Below are 23,743 nucleotides of genomic sequence, written 5' to 3'. Positions count from 1 at the left end.
GATGCAAAATCCCAGATCTGGAACCAGTATGTGGGCAAGGGTTTTTGTGCATCCATCTGCAGTGCAGGAGCCTCAAGGAGGCCAATTCATTTCAATGAGATGGTCTCAGCTGTATAAGAATACTCCATGGAGAAAAAAACAGCTTGAAACAATAACTTAGACATGGGAACTGGTCCATTTATCTGGGTGTTCTCATCCTCCCTTCTCCAATGTCAAAGCCTGTACTCAGCTCCCTATCCAAGGGGACTAAGTTTCTCCAGATAGCCAGACTACATTAAATAGGATGGGAAAGGATCTCATATCTTGCAGAAGACAGCCTCCTCCTCTCCCAGGTTTCCACTCACATGAAGGGATTCAAGAGAACTCCTGAATCAGGAAGAGAGGTTCTGACACATCTAAAGGCAGTGCTGTAGCAAGAAGGTTTGGCATCCAGGGCAAAGCCCACAGTGGCAGCTTGCCCTCACCCATGCACAGAAGTCCGTGCTTTCCTCAGTTCTTAGCATATACATACAAGACAGGAAAAAGGGCTCCCTTCATGCTCCTGGCACAGACACAGGAGTAAAAAATGTGAGACTGACAGACCTTACATCTCAGCTCCTATTGTCCCCCATAGCTCCTGTTACTCACTCAAGTGCACCTCTCACCTCCTATTCCTTCTAAATCCCTTTCCCAAACCCATTCTGGCTCTAACCCTACTGTTTCACCCCACCCCCAACCTCTCCCTACTTATTTTCATCCCTAATGCCTTCTTTGCATTCTCAAGCCCCTCTGTCCCATTCCACCTTCTTCCTATTACTCTCTGCACTCTTCCAACACCACTCCTCCACAAACCCACATCCCTCCTCACTCTAACACCCACATCCCCATTTTCTCTTGCTCTACACCATATCTATAAAGCATGTAAAATCTTGTGAGTAGTACACTTTAGCTTATGTATAACATAGAATCCATGATGAGTGAATATACTCAGGGTTTCTCTGAATAAGAAACTAGTGTGGAATAGGCCCCCTTAATGAAGAATATAATATCCTTGCAAAGAATTAGTGAAAAAGAGCTGCTGCACTTTAAAATTCACCTCTTTACCTATTTTGCAATAGCTTTCCCATGTGGACAAACCTTCATTTCCATTATTCAGAATACATAATTACATTAATCATCTTTTATCACCTGATTTCTTGTTGCAGATGCTTAACTGATCAATCAAAAATCAATAAATCAAAAATAGCTGTGGAGCACTAATAATCTCTCAGACAGAAAAATCCCCTCATTGATTCTGACAGCTTGGCTCAGAGTATGTACATCTTTCAAAAGATAATTAGAATCTCTTCTAACAAGCTGCACAGAACATATAAATTGCAGGACACATTTCCTAAGAGCATAAAACTTCCTTAACAGAGGCAGATAGTAGCAATGTTGTCAGGAATACTGCCAAGACATAGTCACTCTGGAGGGTCACACCTTAGGAGACCAGGAACAAACAAGGTCGGGGAAGCAAGGTTCTAGACTGGACACAGGAGATGAGGAGAAGGCAGGTCAGGAAGCAAGGTCTTTAAGGGTCCAGGATATAGGTGGTCACCAAAGGGTAGAACCACAAGTCAAGGGGAGAGTTAGGAACCTGGAGACAAAAATCCAGATTGAAGTCACTAGCCAGGGGGGGTGCGAAGTAGGCAACTAAAGCTCTGTGGGGCTGGGATGTGGGCAAATTCACCAAGATGAACCAGCTGTCAGAAGCACAGAGGTCTAAGCTGGAGTCTGGAACAAGGAGTTAACAGGAACCAGAGGGTGGGGGGAAGAAATACTTTGCTTAAGAAAAGTTCTTAAATTCTCATGGACTGGATAAGTACTCCAGCTTGTTTTAAACTACTTCTGCTTACACCTTCAGACTCATCTACAGGGTAAGGTTTTAAGACCTCTACCAGAATAGCCACAGATACAGTCATAGAACTTAATTTTTGAATAGACATACTTTTATCCTTTTTGCTTTAGGTTAATGCTCTTCCCAAGTAACATAGGTTAAACTGGAAAAGGCATTCTGATACAGGAATAAGAATCTCCAGCTGGAGAGTTACAATCAGGGATATCATTGTAACAATTTATATTGACACATTATACTATACCAAAAAAACTGTCAGTGTAAACAGGCTCTTCGCTAGCTGCTTTAAGCTTTTCTATGTTTGTCCTTTTCTCTCCTAAAATAAAGAAATGTGTATATAAGGTATATTTAAAAATTAGAATTTTTAGTATGATGATAGCAAAACCTTTTTTGTTTTCCCACGTGATAAAAATGAAAGCTCATATAATTTAACTAGTTGCAGTGATGAACCCTCTTTTATTCTTCTGCCTTCCTGCTGCACAGCCCTGGTAAAGATTCCTCCTCCGGATACTCACCAAGCTACTGTGTTTGAGTCTGACTACATAGGGCCCAGGACTCTTGGGCTTTCTATGGTCTGAGCAGGCAGCATCCCTAGCTCTTGGCCTCCCTGGCACACTTCCTAGGTATATGTCACCAATCAGCTATAGCCCACCAGCCATGGGCACTCTGGGTTTAGAGGTCACCTCTTCATGTGTGTTGAAGCAAATACATACATAAGCTTTGTATGTATTCCTCTTTCAATTAGCTAGCACAAAAAATAGGCAGATGTAGAAAAGTAGAAAACAGATCTATATACATTTCTTTGCCTCAGCTTCCTTCTCCCACTGAAGTGTTGTTTGGACTTAAGTCATAGTCCTTTAAAGCAGTGGTGGCCAACCTGCAGGTCATAGGTGGCAGAGGCAGCCTCTGTGTGTGGCATGTGGCAGATCCAGGAGGAAGCAGGAAGCACAGTAGCATATAGGCATGAAAACCGCCTGCCCCTGGAGACTGGGGAGGGCACGGCGACTGCCCGCAGGCAGCGGCAACAGTGGCGGGGGCATGGCAGTGGCGAGTGGGGAGCTTCCACAGGTGGCTGTGGTGGTGTCAGCAGCGGGGGATGGTGACCACCCGCAGATGCCACTGGCGGCGAGGGTTGGCGGGGGGTGGCAAGTGGTGACTGCCTGCAGATGCTGCCAGCAGCATTGGTGGAGGGGATGCAGTGACAATCTCAGGGGGTGTACGTGCACCCGCATGCACCCCCTACATGTCGCCAATGCATATAGGACAGGAAGCAGAAAACAGAGCAGCAGATTGGACAGGGAACAGAGGACAGCAAGCTAAAAGCAGAATGGCTGATCAGGTGGGGGAAGGGATCAGAATAGCACTTGGTTGAAAATGTTTGCCCCCACTGCACTAAGGAGTCCAGGAGCCCCCTACTCCATATGCTTGTTTCACCTCTGAATGAACATATGAGTCTTCCTTCCATTCCATCTCTTCTTTTCTGTTCTCCCATACAAGTATCCTCTACAAAGTCTAGTAAAAGACTCTTTACTTATGATCTTTAATGTCTTCATCGTGTGACTCCTTGACTGGCTTTGTCAGATGCACTAGATACCCTGCTTGGTGACCTGCTACTTCCTTTCTTGCTTCCTGGAGTTCAGACTCGAGCAAAATGTTTTTTGCCATGCAGCAGCCATATCTTTGCCCAGGCATGTTCCAGTCTAGTGGACAATCCTCAAAAGTAAGGAACCTCATTGTTAGAAGTCAGCTGAAGGATTAGGGACCCTAAAAATGTGACTATGTTTCTGTTATTTAAAACACTTGTGTACTACTTTTTGAAATATTATTTAAGCAGTAAGTTTAAGTGAATAGTTAAGATACTCACCCTACAGAGCAAGTGATTTTCTAGCTCAGTGGATCTTGGCCTTCTTAGATAGAAGGCACCCCTCATTAGACTCAAGGCACCCCTCAGAAAATACCAGCTCATACATTATGCTCATTTTTTTACTATGGGAAATAATAGAGCAATTTTTATGTTTTAAAAAACTTAGAAAGGCCACAACAGGCCAGAATGTTTTTAATACTATGACTTTCCATTTGAAATCTCTGGGTTTAACTTGTAAGCACATATGCACACCTAACAGTGCTAACATTGCATGGTACCCTTGAAAGGATCTCAAGGCACCCTGGCTGGGAATCACTGTTTTAGCTAGTTCAGAACCTGGGTGCAATGAAAGAGTCCAAAAAATATGAAGCAAGAGCAGAGGGTTCAAGCTGTGAAAGACCCACCATCTTCATCGTGCTGAGCAGCATCTGAAATAATGAATCAACTGAAACACTGTCCACACAACCTTGTCTCCCTGGCTGGTTTGTGTGTGTGTGTGTGTCTGATTTGGGGATAGGCATGGGGGCACAGCTCCCCAGTGGGGATGTGCTCCTAGATGATACTTAACAGGTCTGGTGTGAGCTGGCCTCTAATTCAGGAACAGGAGAGAGAAGAGGATGGAGAAGGAAGTAGATAAAGAAAAAGGAGATGAGACTGGCAGAGGCAAGCGATTTTATTTTATTTTTTAATTTTCATATTCCAGGTCAAATTAGCCAAATCCACTATGAATCCTCTTGACTAAGCAACACTCAGTCGTTCAAACACCATATGTGACACTACAACTGGCAGGTATCTACCCACTGCACACTTTTAAGTCTGGGGCTTCAGATACTCCCAAATCTCTGCACATAGGTGGGCATCCTATGTGCAGGCCCAAGCCTGGAGGTTTGGGACTTTGATGCCCCCATGTTTCACTTGCCCTTAACCAAAGGCTACAGGAACAAGTTAGGGAGGAATCCCCCATTTCCATAAAGTAGGCATGTAGCTGAGATCCTCCCACTGGAAGCTGGCTAGTAGGAAGCTAATTTTTTTTTTTTTTTGGAAGGAACATTTTTCATGTCCCAGGTCAAATTAGTCAGATCAGCTCAGAATCCTTTGAATTATTCAAAAACCTTATGTGGCTCTACTACTGGCAAGTATTCTCCACCCAGGACTTTTCAGCCTGGGGCTTCAGATACTTCCGATTCCTTTGGCAGGCATCCTATCTGCAGGCCCAAGCCTGGAGGCTTGGGGTTCAGCTGTCCCCAAGTTTTGCTTTCCCTCGGCTATATGGCCGCAGGAGCAAGCTAGGGAGGAGCTAATTACAAGGCTAAGGACGTGTCCAGATGAGCAGTTATGCGGTATGTGGCACTACAAACAGGTTTGCAGCGCCATATACCACACAGTCTAGTGTTCTCTGTACTGCAAGGGCATGCTATCTGAGCATTCACTGTGCCAGGTTTTTTTTCCATGGGTTTTTTTGATCCCTGGATATCCAGGGATCAAAAAAACCCATGGAAAAAAAATACTGGAGCAAGGCGCACACGGCCAGCTTGTGCTGCTGAAAAGCAGAGCCAGGCACCCTAAGCCATGCTCTGCTGCCGGCCAAGCTCTGCATGGCAGAATCACTGCAGCTGCAGCCCTAGGAGGCCCCCAGAACCCAAGGTAAGGCTGATGGAGACAGCCCAGTGCTGGCCCCAGCCTCCTGTACCCCAGATTGCAGCACACCAAAGCATGCATGGCACTGGCGTTCCCTGAGAACAAGTAGTGGTGGCGCAAGGTGCACTGCTGCTCCTTGTCCCCGGGGAACCAAACATCCATTCACATCTGGACATGCCCTAGTAGGGCGTCTTCTCTGCAGTACATGGGACAGGGGTGCACCCTCCACTACACAATGCCATTTAAATCCATCTGGGTTTGGCTAACAGACCAGCTCAGACAAGGGTCTTTGGGTGAATTTGATATCTTTTATTAGACCAACTCAAATAGTTGGAAATGAATGACTACTCATTCCATCCAGGAAGAGCACACACCAACTGCAGATGCTTCCTCAGCCTGATGAAGGGTATTTATACCCGAAAGCTTGCAATGAAGGATTTTTTCCAACTATTTGAGTTGGTCTAAGTAAACAAGATTGCATCTCCCCAAAGAACCTTGTCTGCCTCTGTCCTTAACTACAACCTGCACCCCTGACCTGTGCAGCGGCAGAAGCTACACTTGATCTTAGCCCACAGGAGGCAGAAGCCAGTAAGTGATGCTGAGGGAGAAGAGCAGGAAGAGGCAGGGAAGCAAAGGGCAAGGACCACCTCAGGGATGACGAGAAGAGAAGAGGAGGAGGACGAAGAAAGCCTTCAGCAGCAGCAGCCCCAGCCGCCCAGCTGAATAGCTAGCTGCCTCATTGTAAGCCAGGTCCCAGGCTCCACCCAGGGGCTGGCTCAGCAACAAAAGTATTCAACGCGGAGTCCAAGGGGAAGAAATGTGAATTCCTCCTCCGCGCGGGCGGCGCAGGCGGCAGCAGGCACGAGGGCACGGCGGGGCTGCAGCATTTGTGAGGTGGGGGCGCCGGGCCGGCCGCGGGCTCACGCCTGCTGCGGGCACCCAGCCCCGCAAGAGCCGCTTTGCCAGGGGCAGCTCTCGCGCCTGGTGTTGCCTTGCCGCGCCTTGCCCTGCCCTGCCCTGCTCCTCTCCCCCCGCCCCCCTCCAAGCTCTCCCCCCGCCTGAGTTCATTCACTGGGATTGGTTTCAAATGACGCCATCTCTTTATTTTTACACCAATGACCTCATCCCAGCAGCTTGAAGTTTACTGACCAGCAAAACTCTTTCTCTCTCTCCTCCTCTTCCTTGTGTCTGTTTGTTCTAACTATTTATTAGTAATTGTTTGGGTCCTTTTAGAAACCCTAAGCTTTTTCCTCCTTTATTCCCTCCCCCACTTCAATTTTATTTTCAAGTCAACTTTTTTTTGGAGGGGGGGAAGAAAAGCTCTCAGGGTTTCCTCCTTCTTCCCCCCCCAGCACCCAGATTTCCCCCCTTTAAAAAGAACAGAATAAGGATTTTTCTTTTAAAGAAGAAGGAGCAGAGAGAGAGGAGAGGAGAGCTTCCCAGCGCCTGGAAGGAGAGAAAGTTGATTCTGGCAGCAGCGAAGAGGCTGGTGGCAACTTTTGTCCCTACCAAGGAAACACCAGAGAGAGAGAGAGAGAAAGAGAGAGAGAGAAAGGGGGAACACAGTAAGTGTTGGAAAGAAAGCAGAGAGGGGGCTGGCAGAGGGGTCTGAGGGAGATCTTGCCCTTCCCTTTTATGCTAGGAGGTTAAAGCTGGGGTGCCCCTTCTTTCATCCCACTGAGATGTGGGAAGCACATCAAGGTGGGATGTAAGTAAGATGTGATTGCCCTCTTTATTTTTCTTCCCCCCCTCCCCAGGACTAAGCTCTCCAGAGTGGGCTGTTCCTTTCCCCAATACTCCTGCTTGTAGGCTTTTTGGATTTGTGATCTGGCTGTCTCTTTGTGGGTGCTGCTTTTTAAAGTGTAGGCCCCAAGAGCAAAGGAAGATCCTAGGAAAATGAATTGGGATAAGACAGGGGTAGAAGCTGCTCATAATGATGGCATTATAATATCCCTGAATTCTTTTCTTCTTTCCACATATCTCTTTTTCTTCTCCTTCCCTCCCCTCCCCTCTTCTTAAGGAAAAGATTTTGTTTTCCACACCCATCTGCAATCCTTCTTTCCTTATGATATGGAGAGAAAGCTATTAGCTTCAGACACTTTTAGATTTAAAGTGCCAGGTTCCAACCTGTTAAAGGTCTTTGATTCTCTTTAAACACTCCAAGCTGGTTTGTAAGTGGGAGTGTGTGTGTGTATATTTTAATTTGCCTTTTGAAAAGTACATGGCCACCTGTCTCTTGTTTGAAATCCCATGCATTAAAGAGAACAGACAGGAGAGAAAAAAACAGGGCTTCCTTTATGCAAACAGGGCTTCCTTATAAAAACCTGGGGGGACTTTCATATGTGTTAATGTCTGCAACAATTTTCTAGAGGATATTTTAAAGAGTTTGTTGGTATGTGTTATGTTTTAGTTTTCATGTATGAATGAAATGATTCTAGCCTTCCAAATATGGTAACTAATTACTTGGATTTATGAATCTGAATATGCTTTCAATTTGTTGAAGATAATCAGAATTTTTTGAAAGGCTTTAAGATGCAAACCTTTTTGAAATTGCTAAAGTACTACACTAAATCATATTTACTACTAAAACCAAGCAATATATTAAAATGGGGGGTTAATCTGGAATTTAGATACATTTGGGAAAGGTAAACGTGGTACCGTCTAGGTCTGATTGTAATAGTTTTAAAAGGAATGGTTACTTCAGACTTTCCCATGGATCTTTTTTTGAAACTCTTAAGTGATAGAAAAATGAAGAAAACACCTTCACTCATCAGCATGTGTAGCATAAGGTGTATGGGATAAATCTGTTGCATAATTTGGCCACCATAGCCTTTTCAGTATTTGGCTCCATGTATGATGAAGGATACTAAGCTATTAAAAAATCTTTGTTTTTCTACTATGATTGCAATTTAATTTGGTTATGGGTGTTATCTTTTTTTATTCTTATCTTCCTCTTCCACTTTTTCCCTAGATGAGGGAGATAGTAAACTTTACTAGTGTTGTTGAGTTGGGTCTAATTTCTGTTCAAACAATCTGTGTATATCCAGTATTTAAAAAATAGTGCGCTTTAAACTTGAAGTCGTTTTTGGTCTCTTTTCCTTTTTTTTTTTTTCTTTAAAGGTTCTTTCTGTGACTTCTTTTTTTGGTCATCTTTATATTGCTTGCTTTTGGGATTTATATTTCTATTCCTGGCAGTATGTGGTTTGGTAGATGCTGAAAATATGAAGTCACAACTGAACAAGCAGGAGGTGATTTAAACTAGTGTATTTTGGGGGAGGGTGGAGAAATGTTAAGAATTAATTTCTTTGTATGATGTTCACCTTGGTGGTTCACTTGAAATTGGAACATTCACAAGTCTGTTTTTCAAATTAGGTATGATGGAAGTGCATATGTTTTTCTTTCTTTCTTTTTTTAAAGGTATGCTTTCCCCCCACCCCCAATTTCTTGTAGCCATTCAAAACTTAAATATGCTGTTCCAAAAGAGATCCTTTGCTAGCCAGAAATGCCCCTTCATGGTAGTAGGAGAAACTAAGAAAATAAAAATCTGCAAAAGGCATATTGTATACAGTATACAAATATTGCTAACACACTAGTGCCTGTGTATACCTGATAAAATTAAAACAGAAGAAGAAATGCAGCAAGAAAGATGGAGAAGACAAGAGTCAGTCCTAGGTGGTAGCAGCAGGACTGTATGGGGTTTATGAAAAGTGTAAATGTTCAAAAAGAGAGTACAAGGATTTTTTAAACTTCAGTGTACTTCATCCCTTATCCAGATCACTCATTTTCTACTGAAAATAAATCTCCCAAATTTAGGCATATCAAATAATCTGTTACAGTTACCCAGGTGAAAGTAACATGAAAAAATCTGCCCTCGGTCGCACCAGAGCAACTATGTGAAAGAAAACTACTAACACTTGCTTTTGCTGTTTTAGTGGAGGCATCTATTATTGTAATGGAGACATTTGGTCTTGGTTTTAACTGTCCATGGGAGCTTTCCTGTTAGAAGCAATATACAGATCTTCTGGATGTCCTGACTATTAACCCAGCCTTCAACGTAATGCACTTCTGGGTCTATGCCACATAAAAGTGCATGGGTAAAGTTGAGGTTGTAGCTGCCTTCTGCCATGGCAAATTTCTTGCACCAACAGGCTTTCTCAAACCAGTCTTGCATGCATTTTTCTTGGCAGAAGCTAGAAGTGTGCAAGGTGGTTGGAGCCTTGGATATTACTAGACATTTTCTGATAAAAATGAGCATAGAATAGTCTCCTATCTTTCTCCCTAGGACCAATCTAAATGGTTCATTCCATTCAGGCTTTGGAGGGCTAATGTAAGACTTATTCCAATCTGTAGTAGACAACCTATTGGTAATTTGTGTCTTCTGTGCTGTCTAGTTGATAAATAAATTCCATCTCTCTCTTGGATCTTGGAGACTGGGTAAAATCCTGTTGTCAAGCAAGCAAAAACCTGAAAAAGACCAATGGAATGTGATTACTTATCCAGACAAGATGCTAACCTGCACTTAAAAACGATGGCTGTAGTCACTGACCAGTACTTCTAACCTTAGGCTTTTTCTCCCCTGTTCCCATGGAACTACTTCAAAGCTGCATGGGGGAAAGGGAACGGATTGTTTGCTTCCCTAAGCATCCATCCTGAAAATGAGCTTTGTGTTCAGGCAGAGTTCAGTGCAAGATCACCACCTGATTTGGCTGCTGTATTTAAACTGTTTCTCTATCTCTATTCAGTCCTCTTCACCTCCTGTGGCATATTGGGAGCAGTTCATGTCACCAATACTTTATCCCAAATTGCAGAACTGGGCCCAACAGTGCCACATGGAAACTGAGGTGGGAGGCCACTTTTTTTCATTTATTCTGTTAGTACAGTTGGGTTTCCTGATACTGTACAAACAGTTAGGAAATCGTGAGCCATGCCCTGAGTACTGACAGTCCCTAGAGGATCTATTGCATAACAAGCTACAGGATTGGCAACGCCAATCTGAGATCACACTAGTGGGACCAGTTCAGCATTGCCTTCCTTCATTACTAACTTGCATAGCTGGTTTTTAATATATAATGAATAATAAATGATGTAGGTAATCCCAGAGCAGAGAGAAACAATGGAAAGCAAACCAGGATAAGTTCCTTTTGTAGGCTGTGTGAAGGTGGTCACATTTGTCCTAAGTAAAAGTTAGGATGCCTGTGCATTCTAGGGCAGGTCAGATTAACAGTTTGTTTTCACAGAACACAACTATGCTTCCTGCTACTCCCCCTCTTAGTATTTATTTAACTACTTATCTGAAAATATTGTTGGGTTAGATAATGTATCTTTGTGGAAGCCAGAAAATTCTATATAGGAAAGCATCAGAATTTCTTCTCTCCTACTGGGAAAGGAGGCGTGGTTTGCATGCAGTTCCTCTATTCCACTCTTGCACTCGCACAAGAAGTGTGGGTTCAGTTCCCCGAGAGTCATGGATCCTTTTCAAACATCTTGAACTTCTGTGGTCATTTTGTTGAGTGTTGCTTGACCATGTGTACATTTATTTAAACCATGTGTACAGTTGCAATCCAGTCTTGGTTTTCTAGATATCCGTGTGTCAGAGTAAGAGATTCTGTCTCTTTCCCACCTCCCTCAGACTTCTGGAGTTTTTGACATGTGTCTGGTCTAATGAGCCATTTGTATGGAATCTTGTAAATACAGCATCAGAAAAAGCTCAAAACATCTGTTGTGTTTTGCAAGTTCTACAAAGAAAAATACTGAATAATTAGAAAAAGAGAGTCACTTTTTGTAACTCTCAATTGGCCAGGTAATATGTATGCAGCTAATAGCTTCTGCATGGATACGTTGGGGACAAAAGATGTGTGTATTGGGCAGTGTGGTAATCTGAAGCCTCTCCTGTCTGTTTCATGGTAGTGAGCAGAAGTCATTATTACCTGCCTGGCATTCATAAGGAATGAGTAGTCTCAGTCTGGTTTCTCATAGATATTTGAAGGACCTACCTATATAACTATGCTCATGCAGCTCCATTGGCTTCAGTAAGTGTGCCAAAAAAACCTGGTGCCATGGAGTGGAGAAAGAAGGCTGGAATCTGAACTGGCTTTGACTACTAAACGATGTTGTGAGTTAAAGCATGCTGTTAGGATAGGGACTGCTGCCACTTCCCTTGCTGTACAAGAACTTTGGATAGAGGGTTTTGGCTTTCTTTGCTGTCAAACCAGAACCTTTCATTAGATGGATCTTCATTTAATGTCTGGAAGAAAAAAAAAAAAAAAAAAAAAAAAAAATTAAGGAAAAGTTTGGTATTTTTTTTGTCCTTTTAAATTTCTGTAGAGTAGTGAGAGCCTTTCTGACTTTGCTTAGGGATATGGCCTCTTGGCAGCTGCTGAAATTTCTTGTGGAGACCTTGTTGGCCACCAGCAAGTTACTTTTCCTCAATGACAGAAGGAAGTCTGCATTTAGGGTGGGAAGGAGGGGGTAAGGCCTTCTGTTTCCTTCTGCTGTACTATGTGGTCTGCTACTGAGCCAAGACTGACCTACTCAGAATTGGCTCTGAGGAGACTGGCTTCTTTCCATCTTGTGTTCCTATGAAATGCTCCTGCAGATTTAGAAACTATAAATGAAATAATTGGGTAGGCCAAGGGAGAAGGGAGGAGAGGATAAGTAAGTTGCTTTAGTGCTTCAAGGTTTACTGTGAGGCTGCACTGGGGGATAGGGGGGAGGGGGAGGGATAGAGAGAGCCCCCCCCCCCCCCCCCCCCCCCGACAATGATTTATTTGCTTCATTATTTGTTTGTTTTGTTGTCTTGTGCTGAATGAACCACCTGAATCACTGCTTATAACTTTAACTTGTAAGCAAGGGCCTTGAACCTGAGGAAGTCTTCAAAGGTCTGTACTCGCATTTGTCATAGTATTTGCCATGTACCTTCGGCCAGTAATTTTTAAAGAAATCTATTTTCAGTCATGTACTTGAAACTAGTTTTGACTAGTGATCTAATTGTCCAATCTATTTCTTAGTGACTAGGCTAAATCCCTTACACAGACAGCTTCAAATATAGTTTTACTTTTTACACTCTCTGTTTTAAGAGAAGACTTTTTCTCTTATTACATTTACCAAATACTGATTTATGTGAGAAGAGATGAATTAAAACAAGTGGTATGTGGGTTTTTTTTAAATGAATAATAATAGTATGAAATGCTTATGGTTCTTTCCCTTGCACACACCCCCAGTCCCCTCCTCCAAAAAAAATCTCTGTAAATTATATCCAGAGTAGTAACCTACAAAAATAGCATATGAAAAACATTTCTGGAAAATAGGAACTATTTTCTTTTATGCTAAATTTTGGCTCTATATTAGTGCACGGTTTTTGTTTTGTTTTTCCTGACCTTGAAATTAAACTTGAGTTTCATTACATTATACTTCATTTTGCTCCGTTGCAGTGATCTGTGAAATGGAGCTGTTTATTATAGATTAGTGGGATTCTGCATGAGAAGCCTTTAAACAACCTTGCTTGTTTGTCTCCTAGTTTTATGCTATTTGGTGGCAATAGGAGGCAAAAAAATTGTTTTGAGCACTTAGTAGTAGCAACATGTGACTGAGAAGTTTTGCAGAGAGTATAAAATGAGGAGGACAACAGAGACTAATTGTATGAAATTCCTTTTATGCACACATTCTTGAGTTTGAATAACTAGTATGTATTCAGCATGCTGGATTAGAAAGCTTTGGCTCTGCATGTATAGCATAGATGTTGCTCTTTAAAATAGGAGAGTAGCTTCCCTCCAGCTCCACTCCTTACTCTAGCTAAACTCAGCCCTGAATAAACTTTTTCTTCTATTTTTTCATTAGTTTTTATAGTAAGACTTTTTAAAGGCCAAAAAAATCATTATTTTGGGAATATGAACATCACACATTTATTTAATACAGTTTTTATTTATTGACTGGCCTGTCCACAAGATTGGAGTTAATATCATTTGGCCTGGGTTCGAAAGACGCAAATCCCATGCTGGCATCTGGGTCTTCCTCATTGAAGATATAAATGTTGAGTCTACCCAGAAGAGTAGTGATGCAAGAAATGTTTCCTTCTAGGTGCTGTCTTTGAATAAGATGGTAAGGTCCTTTCATGAGTTGTGGTGGCTGTAATTATGGCTGCTGACTAACACCCTAATACATTCCCATGGACTAAGATAGACCTGAGCGCTCTAACCAACCTGTTTCCCTGTTGAAACAAGTTCTAATTTCAAAGGCTGAGTGTGAGATCTATTTAAAAGCGTGTTTGCCTAAACAGCACTATGCACTATAGCAGAATCCATCTCATTGCTGTAATGTTGTCTGGAATGCTGTCCAAAACACTAAATCACAGACTTAATTCAGTTTTGATAAAAGCAACTTCTGTTTTTGACTACAAACACAGAGGCCAAGAGACAAGCAAATTGAGACTAGATGTTTTCCAGAGTTATATAAAGGTAGCGGAGAAGAGTGTGGCCAATAAAAATAATAGTGAAGATCAATAGCCCAATGTTTTCTTTTTATCAACTACTAGGTTTTACAGCATGCATAGTACGCCAGTGCCTCTTAAGATCTAGAAGAGTTCAAGGTTAAATCTCCTTACTTTGCGTAGGGGAGCCAGTTTAATTGCCAACAGTGGTGTAAACCCAGCAGCCTCTATTCAGGTTGGATTTTGCTCTTTCATGCTCTGTATTTACCTTTTATCTAAAAGGGAGTTGGAGCAGTAAAGGATTATGACTGCCCAAACAGCTTTGTCCTGTGATCCATTGCTTCATTACTGGCCCTTTTGGCAAAACCAGTTTTCTTTGGCTGCTTTTTGTTAGTATATCTGTTCTTCTAGATAAACATTTAAATGCTTGATAATCAGCTATGGCTGGGTAGGATGGGTAGTCTCTGCCTCTCAAACTGGCAAAGGCATCCACTGACCACCTGTTTCTGACTTGCATTGAGTATCTCTGGAAAGAAATTAATCCCTTGAGGACAGGTAACAAGTAGCACCATAGTAAAGGGATTAGTTTGGTGTCACATTTCATTTAAAAAAGAAAAAAAGCAGAAATATCCCACATTCTCCACAAATAGGAAAGCAGGTGTTTACATCACAAGATTGGTAGGAGTGAAAATGTTAACATGCATTATAGCTTATTTTGCCAGGACACCGATTCCATGAAGATATGCACATTTAATTTGGATTATTTAGCTAAGCATCCATTCTGAGAACTACATTTAAGTGAGTTTGGTTTTTTTTTAAGTCTCCCCTTCCATGAACAAGTGTTGTGTAACTTAACAACACACATACTATATTTTATTTTGTTTGTTTGTTTACTCTCTAACAGTAGTTCTCAACCTTTTCAGACTTGAGGCAGCCCTGGATTGACTTGAAGCACCCTTGGAGAGTGCCAGCTCTCAGTTTTCACTCTTTTGTCTACAGAAAAATAAGAGCATTTTTTTCTGTTGAAAAGAATGCAAAGGCCACAGCTGTGGATTTCTATTTCAGATCTTTAGGTTTATCCTGTGAATCCTGTTTGTAAAGGTAACAGTGTTAACATTATGTGGCATCCTTGAAGGGATCTCAAGGCACCCCAGTGTGCCATGGCACCTTGTTTGAGAATCACTGTTCTACATGGTGTGAATCTACCCTGCCTTCTGTTTAACAACACTGTGCAGGTGTGATCTACTCTGGTATGAGGAAATGCACAATAATATTCTACCTACTGCTCTTTGTGTGATGAAACCTATAGACTGGGGAAGCTTAGGTGTTTTATTTATCAAACAAGGTTATGAACTAGACAAGGTATTACTGACCACTACTTTTAAGTGATAAGAACAGCTAATGACAAGTCCTTTGTGTGCTTTTTAATGGCTTATTAAGCAAGTATGTTAGTTATTTTTGTTCAAACAGCCAGATATATGGTAACATAAATATGAAAGGTCTGCAAAGCTAAGTGAAACTATATCTGTCCTTTAACTTAAAACTTTCAGAAGTGCAGCACTTTTCTTGCTTTATGATTAGTGATTGACTAACAACATCTTTCTTATCCAGGTGTTGAAAAAATATTCAAGACTTTGCATGAAAATAGGAAGAGCATTCCTTCAGTCATTTTTAGATTTCATGGTTCACAGTTAGCAATAAAGGTGTTGAACTGCAGGAAAGAACTGTGGGGAGATGCACACACCCCCATTTCTGTCTTAGTTTTAGACCTGATCTTCAGTCTTGTCCTGATTGGAAACCTCTAGGCTGTATGCTCTTCAGTGCTGCTAAGTGACAGCTGTTTCAAAAGAGCTGAAAATAGTGACATTACTAGCAAACATTTGGTTAAAGTGACACAATATTTGTTTTGGGAATTTTAAAGTGTGCCAAGCTTTTTTTTGCGCAGCACTATCTGCTTTCCCAGAACCATTGTGAAATTTTCAAAGACATAGGTTATGGAAATAGTTCTTAATTTGTTAAAGGGAGAAGTCTTAAAAAAAAATCTCAGGGAAGGGGCTGTGGAGTATTAAGGAATAAGATTTGAAGAAATGTTTAGCAAGTCTTTAGTCCTTAGTATAGACAAGTGTGGTCTCTGGTCATGATTTGTGTGTTAAACGTGTGACTAAGTCAACTAAATGCTCAAGTCCTATTGAAGTTGGAAGTCTTGGAACACATGCTTAGTCTCGGCCTCTCAGATGAGAAAATGTATTATTATATATCTGTGGAAATAAGCTCTACTTAAGGGCTTATTAAAGGTAAAGGCTTTTGAACTCTCGTTTTAAAAAAAAAAAGTCTTTCATGTTGTTGGGTTTTTTGCTTTGCTTTGTTGTTTGGTTTTTTTGTTTGTTTTTGTCTTGTGCTTAATGTTTGTGCTTCTTGGTAATATCCTTCTACAGTAGGACCAATCATTATGCTACCTGAATACTTGCTGCTTTTATGCTCCATCCTAGAGTCCATGGGGTCTCTTATGAATGTATATCAGTGGTGATAAAAGGTACATATGTGACTTTTTTTTTCTTCTTCTTGAATACCTACAATTCTCTTTTGCCAGAAATTGGCAGGCTTTGAAAAATATACCTGTGTGTGGAAAGTGCCCCCCCCCCGCCAAGTACTATCATCTTCAGAATGTAAGCTACAAAAAAATCTGTCTCAACTATTCAAAAAATATATTCCCCCCCCCCTTTCTCCCTCCCCCATCAAACCATTTCCTTCAACCTTTGTTCAGCCATCCAAAATCAGCTTGCTGGTCCTTATAATTATGCACATAACCTGAAGCCTTTATGGACTGAGCTCTAGTGCCACCCAACTGCAACACGGTGGAAACTGCTCTATTCTCATGCCTTTCCACTCCTGCAGTTCACAGCCCAGTAGGCAGCTGTGAAAATGATGGTAATAAGGTCAATTTCATATTGCCAGTGCTTTCCAAGAAAGCCAATGGGGTGAAGTAAAGGAGGAAAGAACATGTAGGAAATGTATTTTTAGGGGAGGAAGGCCACAGTATGAGGACAGGAAACAAACAAACAAACAAAAAACAAAACCCAAAAAAGCAATTATTGAGCTTAGTGTGGGGAAAAGATATTCTGTGAACTAGTACAGAAAAGAAAAATGGGATGAAACTTGGTCACCAAAGGCCATAGTGAAGTATAGTAAGTGCTTTGTTTAAAATGGAATGTTTATGATTACTTTATGCTGTTAAAAATGGTCCTTTATCCCTTTCAGCTGGGGGTAGGGAGTCCTAGGATGCTAATTGAACAGGTGGTTTTTGTTTTTATCTCTGGCTATTGGGACTGACTCTCTGCTAATAGGTAAAGATAAGTTATTTCTCATTACAGTATTTGAATATAGACTTGTTACAATTAATGCATGGTGGTTATTCTAGATATGGTCCAACAATGGATTTTAGAAAGTACAGCCTCTGGCAGGCTCATAATCATAGAAATTAAAGGCTGGACTTGACCTTGAAAGATCACTGAGTTCCTGCTCTGGGCAGGAATACTGCTGAGATCAAATGATCCCAGCAAGGTGTATGTCTAGTCTTCTCCTTGAAGACTTCCAAGGTTGAACAGAAAATCTCCCAAAGAAGCTTCAGTTAAGTATTAATGCTAACTGACTTAACATTAAATTGTGTTAAGAGCACATAGTTTGTATTTTGTAACATGCTAAGCCTAGATTATGGTTTAACTCTGTATAATTTAAAGTGAATAATCAACACTTCGCTTGCAGGGTGGGGATAGGTGGTAGCTCTTTGAGAATACATTTCCCCCCCCCCCTCCCTTCTGCCTTGTGTTTTATAAATACTAACAAGAAAATTTAGGCAACTAACAGATTGATTGCACTGCAAGTGCTACACCATAAATATAGTCCATTTCATCTCGAGAAGCCTCTGTATTTATTTAAGGTCCAAGGACAGTATGCCACAAATAGTCTGCTCTCTAGTCCTTCTAAAGACATGTCATATATATTTCCTCCAACTAGGATGCATTTATAAGTAGTCAGCAATGTTCCTTTATAAATGAATTATTTAATTCATCCCTCTGCTTACTTCCATTTATTTTTAAATCTTTACAGCACATACATTTGTGGCTACCCTAAAATGAATTAAGAACATTTCAATTATATTGTATAAATGAGTAGTGAGTACTGTGGCTTCTAAAATATGTCCAGTCCAGGAGATTGATGCTGTCTATCCACAGTACAGAGGTGTAAGTTTCTGCAGGCCATGCTCTCATTATTCCTTAATATTTTGTATTAGGTTGGTGTTCCCAAGTCCCAGCCAGGATGAGTGCTTTTCAGACACTCAGGATCTGGTTGGTGTCCCAATGAGCTTTAATTAAGAATAGTATTATTGATAACTTTTTATACCTTTCACTCTTGCTTATAAAACCTGCATTAGATGTTTAAACAAATATTCCTTGAATCTTCTTTCCTTCCTCCTCTAGCCAATCTGCTCTGTCACTGCTAACCTTAAGACATTTTTTTTTCAAAAGGCAAGGTTTTCAGGCAGCTATACTTTGGCATAACTGAATGTAGGTCCATTCATTTCAAAAGAGCTGTGTCAATGGGTGACCTGTCCCATGGTGTTTCAAGCCTGTTCTGAAGGGATCATCAGGTGTAAGATATTAGTGTCTTCTCCGTACCTGTACCTGCTTTTCTACAAATCAGTCAGAAAAGGCATCCAAGACAGTAGTAGATGTGATGGGAGTGTGTACACTGGAAACAGGATTGTATCCATCAATTAATTTCATATAGTCCATTTTAAAATCCTCTCTCTAGTAGCAACCTTTATTAGTCACTATGCACCTGGATTGGTTGAACTGGTTACTTAGATCTCAAAGGCCTCTGTAGACCATTTCACTCTTGGTGTCTCACAATGAGGAATTACAAGCTGCTTAATAATATAAAGCATTTTGGTATGTTTTGAATGAGAATGGTATGTAAAGTCACGTTCTAAACAGAAGTAGAGACAGCCCATTAAATATTTTTGGCAACCTGACAGATATGTCCTCATATTGTGTGCTTACATTTCAAACCAAGTAGAGCCAGACCTATGCAGTAGTTGGCTTCTTAAGCATCAAAGAAACATTTAGGAAACAGTGCTGATTCAGTAGCAAGGCTCCAAAAACAGCTGTATTGAGTGCGACAATTCAGTCCAATATTATGTAATTGGCCACCAAGTGATGCCTCAGAGGGCTGAGCAAGAAACTCCATAGTGGGTGAAAACTGGCTCTCCCAGGATCCTTCTTATTAGGAGTTGGGGAAAAAGACATACCTGATTTTTACCTCCTTAGTACCATTCTTGTATTTTGTATAGCTCTTAACATGTCCCATCATTTAACCAAAAGGTACCATTCTTTTCAGTCTCTCTATGTATGGGAGTCTGTCTACTTTTAGTAGCATGTTTTTATCTGTCTCTAATTGCTTTGGATATTACCAGATATGAACAGATTTTACCAAAACAGAACAGTGTTCAGGGCTAAATACAGACAGTCAAAAAGCCCAAGGCTGAATCGATTCAATCTTTTCAGGTTAGTCTAAGCTGTGTAGATTGAAGCAATAAGCAAGTGAACTGACATTCACGTTTGATTCCACAAATACAGCCACATGCCTGCAGTGGCCCAGGCCAGAAGTCAGGGGGAGCTAGAGTATGTGTCCCTGTTTGGCTGGAGCAGCCAGCTTGGGCTGAGGCTAGCCTGTTCAGCCTGAGAAGGGAAGGTTGCTGGGGAGGTGCAAAGCATCCTGGGATGCTGGGGGACTGCGAGTTAACTTGAAGCTGGAGGGGATCTGGGACAGAAGTTCAATAATCTGATTTTAACCTATATCAGTTAAGTCTGATACTGCATCCATCCGGGTTTATCTTAAATTGGTTTTGGACGTTTTGAAAGTCATTTATGTTCATGGATCTTCTATTGGGTTACAGATTTGAACCAGTTTCCAATCGCTTATACTGGTTTATGTGTAATTTCTGTCCCTAGCCCAGGTGAGGGTACATTTTTGCCTTAAGTGGCTTAGTAGTTTCAGCATATTCTATGGTCCTTTTTGTTGCTTTGAATGCCTCTGCCCTTTGTTTTAGTTAAACAGTGTCCAGATGTTTTCCCAAGGTCATGTCTACTGTAGAATGTTTTGCTGGTGAAACTTTTCTCAGCTTACAGTGGCTGACATACCTATGTTGCTATGGTATTAACTAGCCAATTGTGCTATTGCTGTTGTTGTACAGCACATGCAGAGCACGTTGGATAGGAGTCAATGGCTTACTGCTACTGACATCACTGTTACTGGACAATAGGCACAATGGAATTTTACTGATGGCTGCATGTCATTCAGGGAGGTGGTTTTATTTTCAAGCAACTTGCAGGCTAGGCTTTGTTGGCTTACATCAAACGTGTGGATGTCACACACAGTAGCCAAAGGCAGCTTCTCTTGACAAAACGTTGTAATGTAGATAGCTCTGAGTGTATTATTCTGTTTGGTGTACAGATTGTTCCCTTCTGTGTATGTTAACTTGCTTTTGTCAACGTGGACTTTAGGAAAATTAGTAAAATAATGATAATTTGGCTTTAAGAAAGCTTGAAGTCTGTCATAATTGTTTGGAGTCATCTAAATAACTTCTTTTTTAGAAATTTTGCTGCCTCATGGCTGGTCATCCCTAAATGTTAAAAACAGGGGTGCACCAATAAAGATTGTCTTGGCTGATACCCATTAGCCAATGATTAACCAACTATATCAGCCAATACTGATCTAATAACCAATATTTAGTAATATTGCAAGGTATTTTTAAACTACTGACCTAAATAAACCTTTTTGTTTGTTTGTTTTGCATTTATCACTCTCACACCGCCTGTTCTGCCTACTCAGGCCCTTGATGAGGAAGGTGGTGACCACCTTATTCCCATGCACGTCGTCCTCTCACCCATGGCTGCTACCTGCAGCCCTGCTCCCTGCACAGCCTATGCTGTTGTCCCTGGCAGACGGGATAAACCCTTGCGTGGACAGCAGCACCGGGTGCGTTTGGAGCCCCAGAGCATGCCACTGCCTCAGTACTGGCAGGCCCCACGCAACTGAGATCTTGTGGCAGCCAGGTAGAAGCCACTCTTGCAAAGGTGCCCGGTGCCCAGCAAAGCAGAATGTCCCTCGTGCAGTGCCTTACACCACCTGCGCGTGACCCAACATCTCTGCAGCAGCCCTGGTGCTCAGTTTTTGCTGCGTGTGCAGCGCTGCCATGGTAATGGCAGCAACAGCAGCAGGAGCTGGTAAAAGTCTTTTTGTTGAGCATGGTGCACTGTGAACACTTCCCAGCACCCCCTCCCACTGCTTGCAAGGACCTGTCGTCTGCTGCGGACTTGGGCCGGCAGCAGAGCATGGGGACCAGACTGCTTGCCAGCTTGCTCTGGGCATGTGGCCGTAATTATTAGCTACAATGACCAAAAAAAGCCAGTAGCCAATAATGTAATTTATTCTTTGATCAGTGCTGATCCAATAGCCAGACAATATATCAGAGCATCCCTAGCTAAAAAACACTTAGCCTGTCACCAAAGCAAGAGATGCTTTCCTGTTGACTACCACCATACACTTTGTCTCTCTCTCCGTTTCCAATCCTTTTTTTTTTTTTTTGAGGGGAGGGGTGTTGTTTTTGGGGGGTTTTTTGTTTACTCGCTGCTCCAGGGTTAGATTTATTCTGTAACATTTTGCTAGGGATTCTACCCAAGACTTTTTGGAAAGTGTAGATAAGTTGCTTCAAATTGTAGGGAGAGGGTTGGGACCCCGTTTGGCTGATTCACTCTTAAAAAAACAACCCCCGCACACCCTCCTCAAAAAAGAACTTCAACCCCTAGAGAAATACAATTTTGCTTCATCAAGGTCATGCTGATTTGGTTCTTCTAAATGTCCCATACTTTCAAGTTTAAGTATTCTTTCAAATCAACGTATTGATTTTGGAATCGGAGCTCACTGACTAGAATCTCTGGATCTTCTGCAGCAGGCTTGACACATGTGGTCTCCCCAGTCTTTCTGGAGCAAATTACTTTTACTGAGAGTTTGCATATTTTCTTATCAGTCACTTCATTCTTCATTTCCCTTTTATAATTATATACATCCTGTGGATCTTGGGAACTTGGTCCTGGTTAGTTTATTTTTCTCCTCCTCTTCTCTTAATATTTGGTAGTATTTCATCTTGACTGCCTTGGACCTTACTTTTTCAGGTAAGCATTTTCTCAACATCCTGAACGATGAAGATTCTTGCGAAGCAACTCCTAAATCTATCAGCAGTATTTTGATATTCTTCTTAAATGTTCTCTTAATTTTTTATGTTTCAGAAGACCTGTTGATTCCATAGCTTTTGTGCTCTTGCTTTTTATTTATTCATTTTACTTGCTGTGGTTTAGGATTCTTTCTATTTACTTCACTAAGTTTTGGAAATCTGTTTTAAGAAGCCTTCTCACCTGGGTTGAATAATCCTTAAATATTACCATTTAAGTATTTTTCCCCTCCCAACCCCTTTGCCTTCCTGCTTTCTGTGTTAAGAGGCATGGTACACCTTATGTATTTAAGTAGCTTCCAACTGACTCTGAGAATTTTAATTTCCTTACTTTTTTCTTGTCTATGTTTTTCTTTTTGTTGTTTCCTTCTAGCCCCCCAGGCCTTTTTAATGACTAGCTTCTGACTTGACTCTTCAATGAATGTGTCAAAGTTAATTATGTTGTGGTCTTTATTATTCCGTAGCTTAACTGCGGCTGAAATAGCGATCCAATAGTCCCATCTCCCTGTATTGTTGGTTGGTAGTTCCCATTCAGATGAGACACCCAACAGTTGAGCATGAAATGTTCCTTGACATGTCATGCCTCACTGTGAAGGCTAAATTCCAGTTCATGTACCTGTTCTGCCAGACTAATAGTGTATCATACTGCAAGATAAGTTTTATCCTTCATTTTCTGCCCTCAGCTTTTAACTGGCTGTTTCATTCTGCTGGTTACTGAGTGATTACTGTGTAGTGTGTAAAAGTCATAAATGACTTTGACATGTTATTACATTTTGCTTTTATCTTGGAATAGAATCTCTCTCCTCCTCTACCTCTCACAATGGCAAATACTCAAGAGGGCTCATTCTCTGGAACACTGTTGCAATAGGCACCTTGCCACAAAGCTCAGAGATGTTGCTGTTGCTAAATTTTGGAGAGGGGTTAAAGCTCTGAATCCCTTTCCAATCTCATAGGTACAAAACAGAATCCTTGCATGATGGCACCAAAATAATTTCATCTTCATGTTTTGACCCCAAGCATTGAATAATGCTACTAAATCAAGGAAGTCATGGGTCCAATTGTATAGTTATACCTGTAATGAAAATGTGTATAAGTCCAAGGTTTTAGTTACAGTAAAGTATCTGAGCTGAAGTCTTTTTATGCTCTGAATGGCAGCTATGTTGGAATTGCATCAGTAGATGCTGGTTTAGAAACAGTTTCCCTAAAAGCTTGATGCAGCCCTTTAACTTCAGTAGAGTTGTATTGATTTATTCTAGCTACTAGGAGTCTGGCTCTGCAAAATCAAATACTAAAAGTTCAGTATTTACTAATACCTTTATTATTCTGATTCTCTTCTCCATTCCTTTCCTCAATGAAAAGTATTGAATTTTAAAGTAACTTTAAATTATTAAGCTTTAGAAGTGTTCATTCCAGGAAGGTTCCATCTCATTCATCTTCTTTTTCCTATCTCTTTCCCCATAAAAAAAGAGATGTGGTACCAATACAGTCATTGTCACCAAATATTCGTAATGTGGGCCTTGGTCTAGGGAGGGAGTGGAGGGGTGAGAGCCATTGATATGACGCATGCGCACACATACTCCCACACTGCAATATGCTAGGAAGAAAAAATTGGTGAGATTTAGACCTGGCCAGAATATGAGGTTTTAAAGAGGG

General features: G+C 41.4%; 1 protein-coding gene across 4 annotated transcripts in view; it reads left to right on the top strand.

The window, feature by feature from the left end:
- The first annotated feature begins 6,181 nt into the window (after positions 1-6,181).
- The window catches only part of DUSP16 (dual specificity phosphatase 16), an 83,379-nt gene continuing 65,817 nt past the window's right edge, over positions 6,182-23,743 (top strand). For 2 of the 4 annotated variants that reach the window (XM_019482236.2, XM_006267893.4), the window contains exon 1: positions 6,414-6,940. The gene's annotated coding sequence lies outside the window, so the exon portion shown is untranslated. Of the gene's footprint in view, positions 6,270-6,413; positions 6,941-23,743 lie in introns of those variants that run through there. The other 2 variants (XM_019482237.2, XM_019482235.2) reach the window with 2 other exon arrangements.

Source organism: Alligator mississippiensis, chromosome 4 (genome assembly GCF_030867095.1).
Source record: "Alligator mississippiensis isolate rAllMis1 chromosome 4, rAllMis1, whole genome shotgun sequence".
NCBI classification, from domain to species: domain Eukaryota; kingdom Metazoa; phylum Chordata; order Crocodylia; family Alligatoridae; genus Alligator; species Alligator mississippiensis.
Note: the sequence above shows the minus strand (reverse complement) of the source record. Positions and strands in the feature narration are given on the sequence as shown.